Raw genomic sequence first — 14,311 nt, 5'->3', positions numbered from 1 at the left:
GAGAGAAGAAAGAAAAGGAAGGAACAGTGAAGGTTAATTTCTATCTCCTCTTCTTCCTCCCTCCCTCTTCCATATCTCTCTCTCTCTCTCTCTCTCTCTCTCTCTCTCTCTCTCTCTCTCTCTCTCTCTCTCTCTCTCTCTCATTCATTCATGTTCCCCTACCTGTTTCTAACACACCAAAGCCCAATTCTGAGTCTTTCAAACAGAAGAGGCACAGGACTGTATTTTTAGCACTTGGGAATTAGAGGCAGGGGAATCAAAAGTTCATCTTTGCCTTCCTAGCCAGTTCAAGGCCTTCTTGGGCTATGTGACAACCTGCCTGGCCCCTACCCCGCTCTGCCCCCAAAGGAGGAAGGATCTTTAAAAAAAATGATGGAGGGATGTTGTCAGCAAAGAAACAGGACATCTCAAACCACAGGGACTTTAACCTTGACCTTGATTGTCCCCCAAAAAAGAATAGGCGAGTTAGGAAGTGGGGAGAGAAACAGATGTGGGTGCCAGAGCGCTGGGCCTCCAATTGTTGTGAGAGAAATGCAGATCCGCAGGCCACACGCACCTGGAGGCCGGGTGCTCTGGCTTGGCTTGGCCTGAGCCATCTCCGTGTAAAGCCCTGCAGGTGATTGTGCAGCCAGCTCAAGTCTGAGATTGAGCCTGCCAGGAATTGTTTATGTAGCACCTACCTGCCTGTGCTGCTGCAGCCGGGAGACTGTTTTCAGCCTTTTGTTTCAGGAAGTGTTTTCCACTTTGCTCTTCGGTGTTTGTTGCAGCAAGGTACACCTGGGTGTTCAGACAGACAGACAGACAGACACACTGAGGAGGGTGTCTAGCACTCACAGAGTAGGACCCCTTTAGCTCCATTTGATATTGTTCTTGTTGGACCAGGTACAACATCTATTTTCTTTAAATTATGTAGTTAGCCTGGTCTGGCGGCACAGAAGGGTCATCCTTGATACTCAGGAGACCGAGGCAAGAGGGTCGCACGTTCAAGGTCTGTTGGGGCTACAGAGTTTAAGAGCAACCTGGATAACTTACAAAATGTACACGCATGCATGCACGCACACACTGGGACTGGGGAGACGGCATACATCATTGGTAAGGTCTCTGTCACACAACCACGAGGACTTGAGTTCAACATCACAGAACCCACAGAAACAAACTGGGCAATGCTGGCACACCCCTGTAATCCCAGCACTGGGGAGGCAGAGGCAGGTGGATCCCTGGGGTCCAGGTTCAGTGGAGACCTGAAGAGAACAAAGGCTCCCAGTGATGCTGTAGACAGCGGAATCACTGTGGACATCAGGCTTGGCTTAGTTAGGATGGCTGCTACCGGATGTCCCAGGAGCCATGAACAAATGATAAATGAGACTGTAGGTAAAACTCATCATGTAACCAACTCTGGCAAGAAGCCACTTTTGTATGATTTTTCTATAAAATGTCCTTGGGACAAAAGGCGTGTGCTCTCCGCCTGAAATAAAGTACGTCCCATCTGCCAGCAGCCCTGAGGCCTCTCCTCTCCTGCTTATCCTCCATCTCTGGGATCCTAACTCATCTGTCAGGACCTCATCTCAGAAACTAGGATGAATAGGCTAATGACCTGGCCCGGCAGATCGCTATACCAGCCCGACATTCTGTGTTCCATCCCTCGTCCTGGCTGTTTTTACGTTAACGTGACCCAAGCTAGAGTCATTTGGAAGGAGGGAACCTCAGTTGAGAAATGCTCTCACCAGATTGACCTGTGGGGCATTTTCTTGATTGATAATTAATGTAGGAGGGTCCAGCCTATTGTGGGTGGAGTCATTCCTGGACTCCACCCTGGTCGTGGGATGCATGAGAAAGTCTGAGCAAGTCGTGAGAGCAAGCCAGTAAGCAGCACTCCTCCATAGCTTCTGCTTTAGTTCCTACCTCCAGGTTTCTTCATCGGGTTCCTGCTCCTACTCCTCCAATGACAGACTGTTGCCTGGAAGTATAAGATGAAATAAACCGGGGCTGGGGATTTAGCTCAGTGGTAGAGCGCTTGCCTAGGAAGCGCAAGGTCCTGGGTTCAATCCCCAGCTCCGAAAAAAAGAACCAAAAAAAAAAGATGAAATAAACCTAAGTTGCTTTTGGCCATGGTGTTTGCTCTCCGCAATAGAAACCCTAATTAAGACATCCCTGGAATCCATGTAGGGTACAAAGGAGATAATGAAGTCTACATAAGTTGTCTGACCTCCACATGAACACTGTGGCATGCCTGCCTACAAACATTATATAAACACAATAATTGATGATAAATGAAATCTAAACAGATAAGGTACAATTGAAGAGGGCACCAAATCTTGAAACCTGGCCCTCCATACATAGATACATTTGAGTGTACATGTAACCATAGCAACCCCTAATCCCCACAGGGATCAGTACATAGCTCAGTGGTAGGGGTATGTCTTTAGTCAGTGTTCTGTTTCTGTGAAAAGATACCATGATCACTGCAACTCGTATAAAAGAAAGCATTTAATTAGGGTTTGATTTAATGGAGACCTGAAGAGAACAAGGACTCCAAATGATGCTGTAGTTACACATAGTTACAGAGGTTTAGTCCATTTTCACCATGAAGAAGCATGGTGTTACACAAGTAGACATGGTGCAGGGGAGTAGTTGAGAGTTCTACATCCAGATCCACAGGCAACAGGAAGAGACTGGATTTTCAACTTTAAAGTCTACTCCCAGCGACACAAGTCTTCCAAAACCTTCTAATCCTTTCAAATAGAACTACTCTCCTGGTGACCAAATATTCCAATCTATGAGCTTATGGGGGGACATTCTCATTCAAAACACCACAGGATGCTTACTTAGATGTGGGAGGCCCTAAGTCTCCAGTACCACTCCCAAATAAAAAGCACACTTTTATATATACAACTTTAGTGTTTGTGGCTTTTGTTTTGTCTGTTCTTTGAGATGGAGTCTCGTTGTGTAGCCCAGGGTTGCCTCCAACATATAATCCTTTGCTTCAGCCTCTCAAGTGTTGCGATTGTAGGCGTGAGCCACCACACAAGTCTATTTGTTTATTTTAAAATATCATTGTATGTGCATGCGCATGTATGCACTCTCATGCCAATGCATGCATGCCAGGATGCACATGTGGAAGTCAGAGGATAACTGTTGGGATTTGGATCCCTCTTTCCACCATGTGTTCCAGCTATTGAACAGGCTTTCAAGCTTGAAAAGCAAGTATTTTCACCACTGGGCCATCTCAAAGGCCCTTCACCCACTGGGCCATCTCAAAGGCCCTTCACCCACTGGGCCTTCTCAAAGGCCCTTCACCCACTGGGCCTTCTCAAAGGCCCTTCACCCACTGGGCCATCTCAAAGGCCCTTCACCCACTGGGCCATCTCAAAGGCCCTTCACCCACTGGGCCATCTCAAAGGCCCTTCACCCACTGGGCCATCTCAAAGGCCCTTCACCCACTGGGCCATCTCAAAGGCTCTTGGTATTTTTACCTTCACTTTTTCCCTTGCCTCAAGTTTATAGATGAAGGGCCACTGATTATGTTGTGTTTCCTGAGACTGTTTCTCCATTGCCTAAATATGTAAGTCTGCATCTCTAAGCATGGAAGACCCCACCTTCTATGCTCTCAACTGTTCATTTCTTGTGTCTCCTACTATGGAATCCTAATAGAACTCCTCTACAATGAGAATTCTGTGGAAGGGAACTAAGAACAATTGAAGACAACTTGCCCTTGTTCAGACTGGATAACAGATAAATTGGATAAAACTGGATAAATCCTACAGATCAGGACTTCATAAACCTCCATTCGGGATGGCTATTTCTTTGGCATGCATACATTTTTACCACTTATTCAAAATTGAACACCAAATACCCAAACACAATTCGGTCCAAAGACAGGCTAATTTTATACTTACCAGCTAAACAATAATGGTAGGGAAATATTAAAAGTCTTTGTTTTCTGTAAGTAAATCACTATGTTTTTATTAAGAACAGAAACTTACATGCACAGTAAAGACACTGCAATTCAAAATGTATGGCAGCTGCAAACCTCAGCTGAGGTGTCTCAAGCAGCATTGGTTAGCGTCGTGTAGTGTGACCGCATGCATGGGGCAAGATGTGCCCATGTCATGTGCTTGGACCTAAGGCTTCAGGATGTCATGCAAGGAAGCATGGCCAGAAACAGTTTGGATTTACTGTGTTTGATTTCAAAGTATCTTTTGGTTGTTGCAAGTTTGCTGTAGCCAGATTTTTTTTTTAACAATGTCCATATTCAATTCATAAGCCTACATCGATTGTGACCCACAAATCAAAACACAAATGAAGCAAAGGTAACTTGGCAACGAAATCCTTTTTGCAAAAAGCGTTTGCCAAGACCCAAACTAGTCTAGCAAGCACACTTGGCCAAGATGGCCTCTGCCTTTTATCCACGACATAGGTGGTGACTTTGTCTCATCCTATGGATGAGAGCTCTGCCTCACAATCTATAGTGAATGACTGATGAGTGTGAAGGGGGAAAGCAAGTTCAGGAAATATGAGTCCTTATCAGGTCACTAGAGAAAACCTATCTTGGATAGGAAAAAAACATATTCCCACTGCTATGTTAACATATGGATTTCAGAGGGCACATTTAGTCCTATAACACACTCAGATGAAAGATATGCATAAAGTTTAATGTTAGGAAAATGGTCTGTATACAGTGAGAATGAAACAGAAAGGAGAGGGGTTTTAAGTCCGTGAAGGACTGGAGAGATTCCTATCTGCCCTTCTGAACAAAGTCTTGAGAAAAAGTGGAAAGTGGCTTTGAGAGGGTGGAAATGTAGACTTGCAACGGAAGGGACAGTGCCAGCAAATTCGGGGAGGCTAGAACAGGACAGCAGGTCCAGAGGTCCAGAGATGCTCAGAAGTCAGAGCCTAAGAGCTACTGTTTGGGCTCTAGAGAGGGAGTTAGGAGACAACCAAATGTGTGCCCAGAACTGTCCTGGGGTGGCAGTGACAGTCCTCAGTCCTTCAGTTTGGGACAAACTAGGATGGTTGGTCACACCGGGAGAGAAGCCGTGAGGCAGGTCACATGCGTCATGGAAAGAGGCACACTTGATCCATTGAGCCACGAAAGGATCAGGGTGTATTTAGAAAAGAATGGCAGAGGGCTGTATTGCCAACCACAGGAGCCAAAGAGGTCAACACCCAGGCTTTGCAAGGAAGGGCAGGCTCAAGTCTCCAAGCTTCTGCTAGCCAACGCATGTGGAGAAATTAAGATCAAACAATGTTAAAGGGGAGAGTGGCATAGACAGCAGGGCTAGGAGGGAGGAGCGTGGAGTGCCCAGTACATTCTTTGTAGCCAATCGCGTGGCTGTATGAGCCTTGTCCTCCACATCTGTGAAATGGGATAATACCTACCTCCCTGGTTTGTTTTGATGATCAAACGACCCAGTGTGTGTAAAGTAGAGTGGTAGACTATAAAGCCCTCCGTGAGGTTACTAATAGGAGCACTGTCGCGCCCTGCCTCTGTCACACTCAACCACATCAGTCTGGACAGGGTGGATCTGATTATCGTCGCATTACTTCCTGCTCTTCAATAGCATTGTGTCATCATCAATAAACTCTGAGTGTTAGCTGGCTTGAAGGGGGTTGAGAGTTACCGGGGAGAATCCCTGGGGAAGAGACAGTCCAGAGTCTTCTCCCCCACCCCGCACGTATTGTAAACATTTAAGATGGGGAAGAGCCAAAGAGCTCAGCCACGCAAGCTAAATTACCTGAGTAGTACCCACATGTGTAACGAGAGAACTGACTTCCCAAAGTTGGCCCTGACATTTATGTAAATACATGTGTTTTTCCCTACACACACACACACACACACACACACACACACACACACACACACACACACACCACACGCACACAGGCACACATGCACACGCAAACACAGGCATCCACACACACGCACATATACACACAAATAAATACAACAGATAAAGTGATACTTAACAGAACAGGAGAGTGAGGTGTGGTGATATAATGCCTCTAGCTCAAGTACTAAGAGGCTGAGGCAGTAGGATTGCTTGTTTGGCCCCAGGAGTTGAGGGTCTAGCCTGGTTATACAGCAAGATAAAAAAGAGTACATAAAAAGAGTACATAGGTAGATAGAGTAATAAATAGACAAGCAATAATAAAAAGAAAGAAGAGACGGAGGGACAGGAGAGAAGGGATTTGTTTAGACTCCTAAGTGTGCCTGCAAGGGTAAGTTTAGGCAGTAGTCTGCTCACGCTGGGAGCCCCTTGTGGCAGAGGACAAAGCTAAGGCTCTAAGTTCAGCTGAAGGGCGCCTGGTGTGTAGGAAGCCCTGGGCTTGATTCGCAGCTCCACATAAACTCAGACCTGCCATTTCAGAACCCGAGCAGAGGCCAGAAGACCAGAAATCCAGTGTCATTCTCTGCTAGGGTGAAGTTCAAGGCCAAACTGGGAAACAAGAGACCGACCCTCCCTCCCTCCCTCCCTCCCTCCCTCCCTCCCTCCCTCCCTCCCTCCCTCCATGCCTCCATCCCTCTGTCCCTCTGTCCCTCCTTCTCTTCTCTTCTCTTCTCTTCTCTTCTCTTCTCTTCTCTTCTCTCTCTCTCTCTCTCTCTCTCTCTCTCTCTCTCTCTCCCTCCCTCCCTCTCTCTCTTCCTCTCTCTTTCCCTCTCTCTCAATACAGTACAGTTCTATCTTTTCGCCCTGCCTCAAAGAAAACACATCAAAAACCTCACATTTCTTCATCAGGGCTCTGTTTTCTCTGTTGAGTTTAGTTCTTTCTCTCTTTACAGCTTAGATTACAGGCCAACACATGGTTTACCATGGTGAATGGTGTCCTTTTCTAGTTCTCTCTCTCCCTCCCTCCCTTCCTCTCCCTCTCTCTCAATTCAGTTCTATCTCTTTGCCCTTTGTTGTGTTCTGGGGATCTAACTCTGTCATCAGGTATGGGTGACAAATGCTTTGACTCCCTGAGCCACCTCCTCTGCCCTCTTCTTTTTTTTTTTTTTTTTTTTTTTTTTTTTTTTGTGTTCTTGAGACAGAGACTCATGTAGTACATGTGGCTGAGGGTGGCTTTTGACTCCTGATCCTCCTGTCTCCTCTCTAGTATTGAGATTCTGGGTGTACGCCATCACGCCTAGCTTCTCCCAGCTCTTGTTCGTGCTGTCTCTTGTCTGAGTTTCTTCTGGGTGTACATACCCTGATACTTCAAATATGATCTCAGAGTCTGTCAGCAATGTGTGAAGTCTACTTTGGCTTCCTTGGGGAAGCCTAGACATCTGTGAGCTAGGAGCATCTTGGTCATTTTTCTAGTGTAGGAGAGAATGTGTTGTGTCATGTATTAGACACTGTTGTGAGAATGATTTACCCAGAGGGTGTAAATAAGTAACCGCCCATCTCTGTAGAGTACCAGTGACAAACCAGAGTTCTACGTCACAGCATGTGGAATCAATAAGTTTATTGGGATTGCTTACAGAACTCAGGTGGAAAGGTCCTTATAGGAATGTAGGTGACTCCAGACAGCTACCCTGTGGAAGGTTCCATGTCAGCATAAATGAGGAGCCTCCCCCACAGGTTTATAGACACAGCTCCTCATTCTATTAACCTTTGACTGTTTATATACTCGAGCAGCTCCTGAGATCACGAAGCCACAGGCATTAGGACACAAACACAACTGGTGAGGAGGGATGGATGGTGCTGAGTGCAGCAAAGGCCTTGGTAGGGACACAGTAACATGGTCCCTGACCCTGGGACAGGGTCAGTAGGCTTGGATCTCCATGAACGTCAATGGCTGTTGTGGGAGTAAGGCTTGTTTGTATACGAATGTACATATTACTTCTTCAAGGAATGTCCTCCCTGTTCACATTAATGACTCCATGATAATCAGGGACAGCATAAGTTCTGGAGATGCTAATATCTGGAGGTGGCTAATGTCTCAGCAAAATGGTCAACGCTGGGTCCTTCAGGCTAGCCCTTGAGGCTGTGGGAAAGAACTCTAAAAACATGGGCTCAAAAATAACATAATTTCTCAAAAAATAAGGATGCAATATGAACTATTCAGAAATCTAAAGGAACAAAAGCGGCCATGCTGTGAGCCAACGTGTCAGAAAGATACTAGGGAAGGAGATAAAGAGATTTAAGGAATGAGATCTCACCTAGCTAACTTGTTTGTTTGTTTTTGTTTATGCTTACAAAGGCAGACAGATTCCGGAGTTCAGAGTTGGTCTGTGACAGAGCAAGGTTAGGTCCAGGTGTGGTAGAAATGATAATTTCAGGGCAGGGTCCCACCCAGCTAATTCGTCTGTGCTTAATAGAGGCAGGCGGATCTCTGAATCCTTCTTGCAATGTTAAAAGAAAACGTGTGCTCCTTGTCTCCTAAGAATTAAGGAGCTGTTGATTCGTAGGATAATCGAACCTGGAGTAAATGACTGGATTGATCTGTAAAATAAAAACTGGGCTTGTGATCTGCAAGAGATGAGCTTCCCAGAGAAATTTTTAGAATAAAAAGAAAGAACTGCTTGGAGAACTATCAGAAAACAGAGAGAGAGAGAGAGAGAGAGAGAGAGAGAGAGAGAGAGAGAGAGAGAGAGAAAGAGAGAGAGAGAGAGATATCCCCGACACCCTTTGCTCAGAACCCATCTCCAAGCCAAGGCTGGTCCTTGGCAGGGTGGTGGTGGTTGGAGTCTAACGTGAGAGTCAAAGACCCTTTGCATCCTCTCTTTCTCTTACTGAGGAATTCTTGCGACTGGTCACAGCTCTTTTGATAAAGACAATAGCTCCTATGTTTAGAGGGTGGCACTGCTTGTGGAATTAGGTTTCAGGTTACACTCTTCCTTTTAAACTCAAATCTGCCATTTTCTCCTTTGGATGAGGCTTAAGAGAAGTACCAATACAGATTATTAAGAGCCTACACTCTGGAGCCAGATGACCTGTTTGTGAGACCTTAGAGAAATTACCCTTGGTCCTACACTGCTCACAAATGTAACACGGAGATGTTTGCATTAGTGCATACTTCATAGAATACTTTAAAATATATACATTTGTGTATATATGTTTATATATGTGTATATATTAATTCGTGTGCAAGTAACCTCCCCACCCCCTTTTTGTACAACTAAGGATTGATCCTAAGGCCTTGTCGGACAAGCTTCCTATATCCCAGCCATGTTTTTTTTTTTTTTTTTTTCCGGAGCTGGGGACCGAACCCAGGGCCTTGCGCTTCCTAGGTAAGCGCTCTACCACTGAGCTAAATCCCCAGCCCCCCCCCCCCCCAGCCATGTTTTTAATGTTAATTTTAAGATAGTCTCACGAAATTGCTCAGGTTGGCCATGAACTCACCCATAATCCAGGAAGGCCTTGAATTTGCAGTCCTGCCTCAGTTTCCCTGACCATCTGGAATTCTAGGCTAGGAGTCTCTGGCCCATCCTTCTCTACCCAACTCTGACCACCAAGTCAGCTTGTCTAGAGACCTGCAGGTGTGTTTTCAGATGAAGTAAACTTTAGTAAGGTAGATTGTTTTCTCTATATTTTGAAGGCAAAACCAGATTTATATATCCCTCAAATACGGTATTCTCTCTTCGTCCTAGCTCCTCAGAAATGGCAGGGCTGCTGCTGGGTTGGCCATTTAGGAGTGGAGGTGGGAGTAGGAATAAGACAGTGTTTTATGGGCTGGAGAGATGGCTCAGGGGTTAAGAGCACTGACTGCTCTTCCAGAGGTCCTGAGTTCAATTCACAACCATCTGTAACGGGATGTGGTGCCCTCCTCTGGTGTGTCTGAAGATGGCTACAGTGTACTCGTATAAATCAAAATTAATAAAAAAATTTTTTTAAAAGACCGCGTTTTATTTTTCTAACACTCGCTGTTATAGCAGCGATAGTTTTATTTCTTCCGTTTCACGTGGCAATTTCACAGTTCAGACTCAAGCTAAAAGCTTGTCAATCGATGAGATTTTTAGTGAGAAGCAGAGGGAAAAAAAATATACTGTCGGGAAAACATCCTAACACCACAAAACCTTTTCAGAGCATGAAAGACGAGAGCAGACTCTCCTGCTAGAACTCATCCTTGAGGATGGAACCTTGAACCCCCGAGGCAGAGTTCCTGCTGCTGCTTTACTAACAATGCAGCTTTAAACCTACTCGGGAAGGGAAATCTGTTATCAGATGACTCACCTGGGGAAATCCAGTTCATTGGTGCCAAAGATGAAAGGAAAAGATTAGGCGTTTAAATGTCGAGGTTCCACTCAGTCCTGTGAACGCACTAACTACTACAGCTATCCTGGATGGAGAGAAAAGAAAGAAGGCAGTCGCTCGAGCTCAAGAAAATAATAAATGTTCAAGAGCCCTATGGATCTAAACAATAAAACTTTATGCTTACAGCATGTTGATCTTTCAAGTAGCCTAACTACTTTTATTTCAAAACATTCTGGAAGATTTTCTTAATAAACTTTATATGAGTAAACTTCTTTGTCTTCAGATATTTGAGATTCAGAACTGGATTTCCCATCACCCCCCAAAACTTCTTAAGAACTAGTTCCAAAAGAACGTTTCCTCTACTTGTAATGAAGGGCTTGTCTCCTCCTGGTAGGTCCAGTTGGGGACTCTACTTGATTTCTGAGTGCTCTGCCTCAGTCAGTGGACTAACAGTTGAGAGATTCACAGTCCGATGGTGGTGTCCAGGAGACAGGGAGCAGGTCACTGGGAGTGTGCCTAGAAGGGTTTGATTTGTATCTGGCTCTTTGCTGCCTGGACACCACAAGATGAGCATCTCTGTGGGGGCTTCCACCATGATGCTCTGCTTCATCGTAGATGCTGAAGCCACCAGCCAAAACAAAGCCTTACTCATTTACATTACCTTCCTTGGGTATTTGTCACAGCCATAAAAAGTCTGACCACACCCATAACACCCATATGAAAAGTTTTACGGCACCCACTTATAGAGAAACTTTGAATTGCTCCTTGCTTCTGTCTCTGTCTCTGACTTTGTCTCTGTCTCTGTCTCCTCTGTCTCGGTCTCATTTTAGTCGAGCCCAGCTTGGAATTCTCTATATAGGTCAACCTGTCATCAGACTTACCACGATCCTCTTGCTTCTGCCTCCAGAGCACACGTCACTGGGTTGCAGTCATGTACTCCTCCATTCGCTTTTCTTTCCTGGGCTTTCCTCCCTGGCATCTGTTGGAATGAGGAGACAAATCAGATGGTGAACTTCCTAAAACTCTAGGTAGCCATACCAATCCTCGTTGGGTTTGTTTTTTGGGTTTGGGGATTTTGTTTGTTTGCTTGTTTTTGCTGGACAGGAAGTGCGGTCACTGCCAGTCACCCAGGAGAGAGAAAGGACCAGAAGGCCAATGTTCCTCCTCAGCCAGTGCACACAGGCGCATGCTCAGCTCGCTTCACCCACTGGGAGGGGCTGCGTCCAGCAACTGCTGCCTTCTGTACCTATCTGGGCAGAGATCCAGCATATGAAGATTTGCCTGGCCTTAGACTTCATGATTGTATGATGACATAGTAGTGTGTATTCCAACGGAGCAAGACAGAAGCCACCATTCTTTTTCTTTTTTTTTCTTTTCTTTTTTTTCGGAGCTGGGGACCGAACCCAGGGCCTTGCGCTTGGTAGGCAAGCACTCTACCACTGAGCTAAATCCTCAACCCCAGAAGCCACCATTCTTTGTGTGTGTGTGTGTGTGTGTGTGTGTGTGTGTGTGTGTGTGTGTGAGTACATGTTCATATGGGCATGTGTGCTTGTGTGTGGACATGTGGAGGCCAGCGGTTGATGTCAGGTGTCTTTCTCAATGGCTCTCTATACCTGCTACTGTCCCTTTTATTGTCCAGCCTTTAGGTCACACTCTGTCATTACTCCAGCGGGTCAACCTTGTCTAGTGTAAGACAGAGCTCACAGAGGTGTGACTTCCAAGAGATGAGAATCATGGGAGACCGTTGGACTTTGATAAAACTCTTCTTCATCAAATCTTGCCTTAGTGGTTGCTTTTCAATAGGCACATATGCCTGTAGCATGAGGTAGAATATGAATAATCTATCTATCTATCTATCTATCTATCTATCTATCTATCTATCTATCTATCTATCTATCTTTTTCCTTTCTTTCCTCCTTTCCTCCTCTTCCTCTTCTTCTTCTTCCTCTTCCTCCTCCTCCTCTTCTTCTTCTTCCCCCTCTCTGTCTCTCTCTGCCCCCTTTTCTGCTTTCTTTCCTTTTTCCCTTTCTCCCCTCCTCTTGTTTTTGAGACAAGATCTCATGTAGCTCTGCTTCTCACCCCCACCTCACAAATGCTAGAATAGCATGCTCTTACCTTTTTTATTTTAAAAAGATATACCTAAGATAGGAGACTTAAAGTACTTGGCATCAATCAATTTTCCTTTTTTAATATGAATGTATGCATGCATGTCTTTATTTATTATTCTGTGTGTGAACAAGAAGCAAGCGAGACAGAGACAGAGACAGAGAGAGAGAGAAACAGAGACAGAGACAGGGACAGAGAGAGAAACAGAGACAGAGACAGAGAGACAGAGAGAGACAGAGACAGAGAGAGACAGAGAGAGACAGAGACAGAGAGAGACAGAGACAGAGAGAGACAGAGACAGAGAGAGATAGAGAGAGACAGAGACAGAGACAGAGACACAGAGACAGAGACAGAGAAATATTCTTGGAAGTCAGAGAATCTTTGAGAATCATGTGTTTCTCTCTATCTTATGTGGTTCCAGGGATGGAAGTCAGGTTGATGGACCCGGGTGCCGAGTTCTCCCCTACACTGAGCCTTCTTGCTAGCTGGAGTTGGTCTCATTCCTACGCTTCTCTTCCTCCTCCTCCTTCCCCCCTTTCTCCACCTTCTTCTCCCTCTTCTATGGATACACAATGCTTCGCTGTTCCTTATGTGCCTCACTTCTTTGCTGTTGCTGAAAGTGGGACGTTTTGAACACAATCCCATGACTGAGACTCAAAGTCTCATTTCCTCGGGATTTTCTGGCTTTGTTTGCTGGGGCTTGTAGCTGTTGGTGTGGCGATTTTTCTAAACTGCTTTTCTAATGACGCCTCCTTTGTATTGTGTGGTCTCTGGAGATTATTACTTTAGTGGTCAGCTAATGTCTTAACAGAATTTTCCTTTAAGTTTAAACAAGAAAAGGAAACCCTCTCCCCTAGGTCCTTGCAAATTAGCTTTGTGTTTGAGCCAACACCAAGGCCATTTATAGCTTTGCCTTGGCCTTCACATCCTTCTTGGGATAAGGCTAAAGATAAGCCAAAGGTGAAAGTTCAGTTCTTTTCAGATCTTATCTGAGGATGTGTTCTGCCCTGGACACGTGCACATGGCTTGCTAAAACAAAACACCATTTTTGTCCTATATTATAGTGGGGTTTGTGTGTATGTGTGTGTGTATGTTTGTGTGTGTCCACATGTGCATGTGTCAGGGTCCGTGTGTGGTGGTCAGAGGGCACCTTGTAGGAGTGGCTGCTGTCCTAGTACCATGTGAGTCCCCAAGGGCTGGACTTTTGTTGTCAAGCTGTGTAGCCAGCACCAGGGCCAGCTGTGCTGGCCCGTGCACATGACTGCTATGGTTCCCCTTACGTGCAGGTCTTTTTCAAAGCTTTCACTCTTCAGACGTGGCAATCTGCAGTCTTTCCTCTTAGACTTCCTGCATATTTGTTATTTGCATCAACTGTTACCCTTTCCCTAGAAAACAGAGACTTACGTGGTTGCCTTCAGATGTTTCCAAGGACTCTCCCAGATGGAGTCACTTTTTTCTCCTGAGTGTTGTGAGATAGATGAGGAAAGCACACGCCCTTGATGTTAGCCCTCTAGGGAGCCTCCAAACAGACCGAAGCTTGCGAGTGGAATTCCTCAGGAAGAGGGTCCCCGAGTTTCTTCCTAACCACAAACCAGGAATCCACAATGTAAAAGTGGGCTGTGTCTTCTAGACTGGTTCTTTGCTAGAGTTGGGGCGGGAGGCGAGCTTCGTGAAAACTGGACTGACCTCTCACCACTTAGCTCTTTCTCTTTGTCCTCCTCTTTCGCTGTCTACTTTCTTCCTTCTCCCCTTTTCCCACCCTCCCTGCCTCCTTCTCTCTCCCTCTCTCTGTCTTTATCTGCCTCTCTCTTTTTGTCTCATTCTGTGTCTCTCAGTCTCCGTCTCTGTCTGTCTGTCTGGTCTCTCCATTGTCTATAAACCTCGGATTCTTTTTTCTCCTATGTTGGCTCTCACTTGAAGGTTACAAACACGATCGATCTTCTCTTGAGCTTAGGAAACGGCGTAAATGAGCAACCCTAGGAAAGTCAGCCTCATCCCTTCAGCCTCAAACTCCCTTCTAAGCAGTC

General features: G+C 45.6%; 1 long non-coding RNA gene across 3 annotated transcripts in view; it reads right to left on the bottom strand.

The window, feature by feature from the left end:
• Positions 1-14,311, bottom strand: part of LOC102551409 (uncharacterized) — a 41,497-nt gene that overhangs the window by 21,994 nt on the left and 5,192 nt on the right. For 2 of the 3 annotated variants that reach the window (XR_015687112.1, XR_015687111.1), the window contains exons 3-7: positions 13,689-13,864; positions 11,060-11,157; positions 10,158-10,263; positions 1,903-1,957; positions 681-777 (exon numbers count right to left, since the gene is read on the bottom strand). This is a non-coding gene — a long non-coding RNA (uncharacterized LOC102551409). Of the gene's footprint in view, positions 1-680; positions 778-1,902; positions 1,958-7,430; positions 8,427-9,326; positions 9,458-10,157; positions 10,264-11,059; positions 11,158-13,688; positions 13,865-14,311 lie in introns of those variants that run through there. The other variant, XR_015687113.1, reaches the window with a different exon arrangement.

The sequence above is a fragment of the Rattus norvegicus genome, chromosome 4 (genome assembly GCF_021556685.1).
Source record: "Rattus norvegicus strain SHRSP/BbbUtx chromosome 4, alternate assembly SHRSP_T2T, whole genome shotgun sequence".
Classification (NCBI taxonomy): domain Eukaryota; kingdom Metazoa; phylum Chordata; class Mammalia; order Rodentia; family Muridae; genus Rattus; species Rattus norvegicus.
This window is presented reverse-complemented; position numbering and strand designations above follow the sequence as displayed.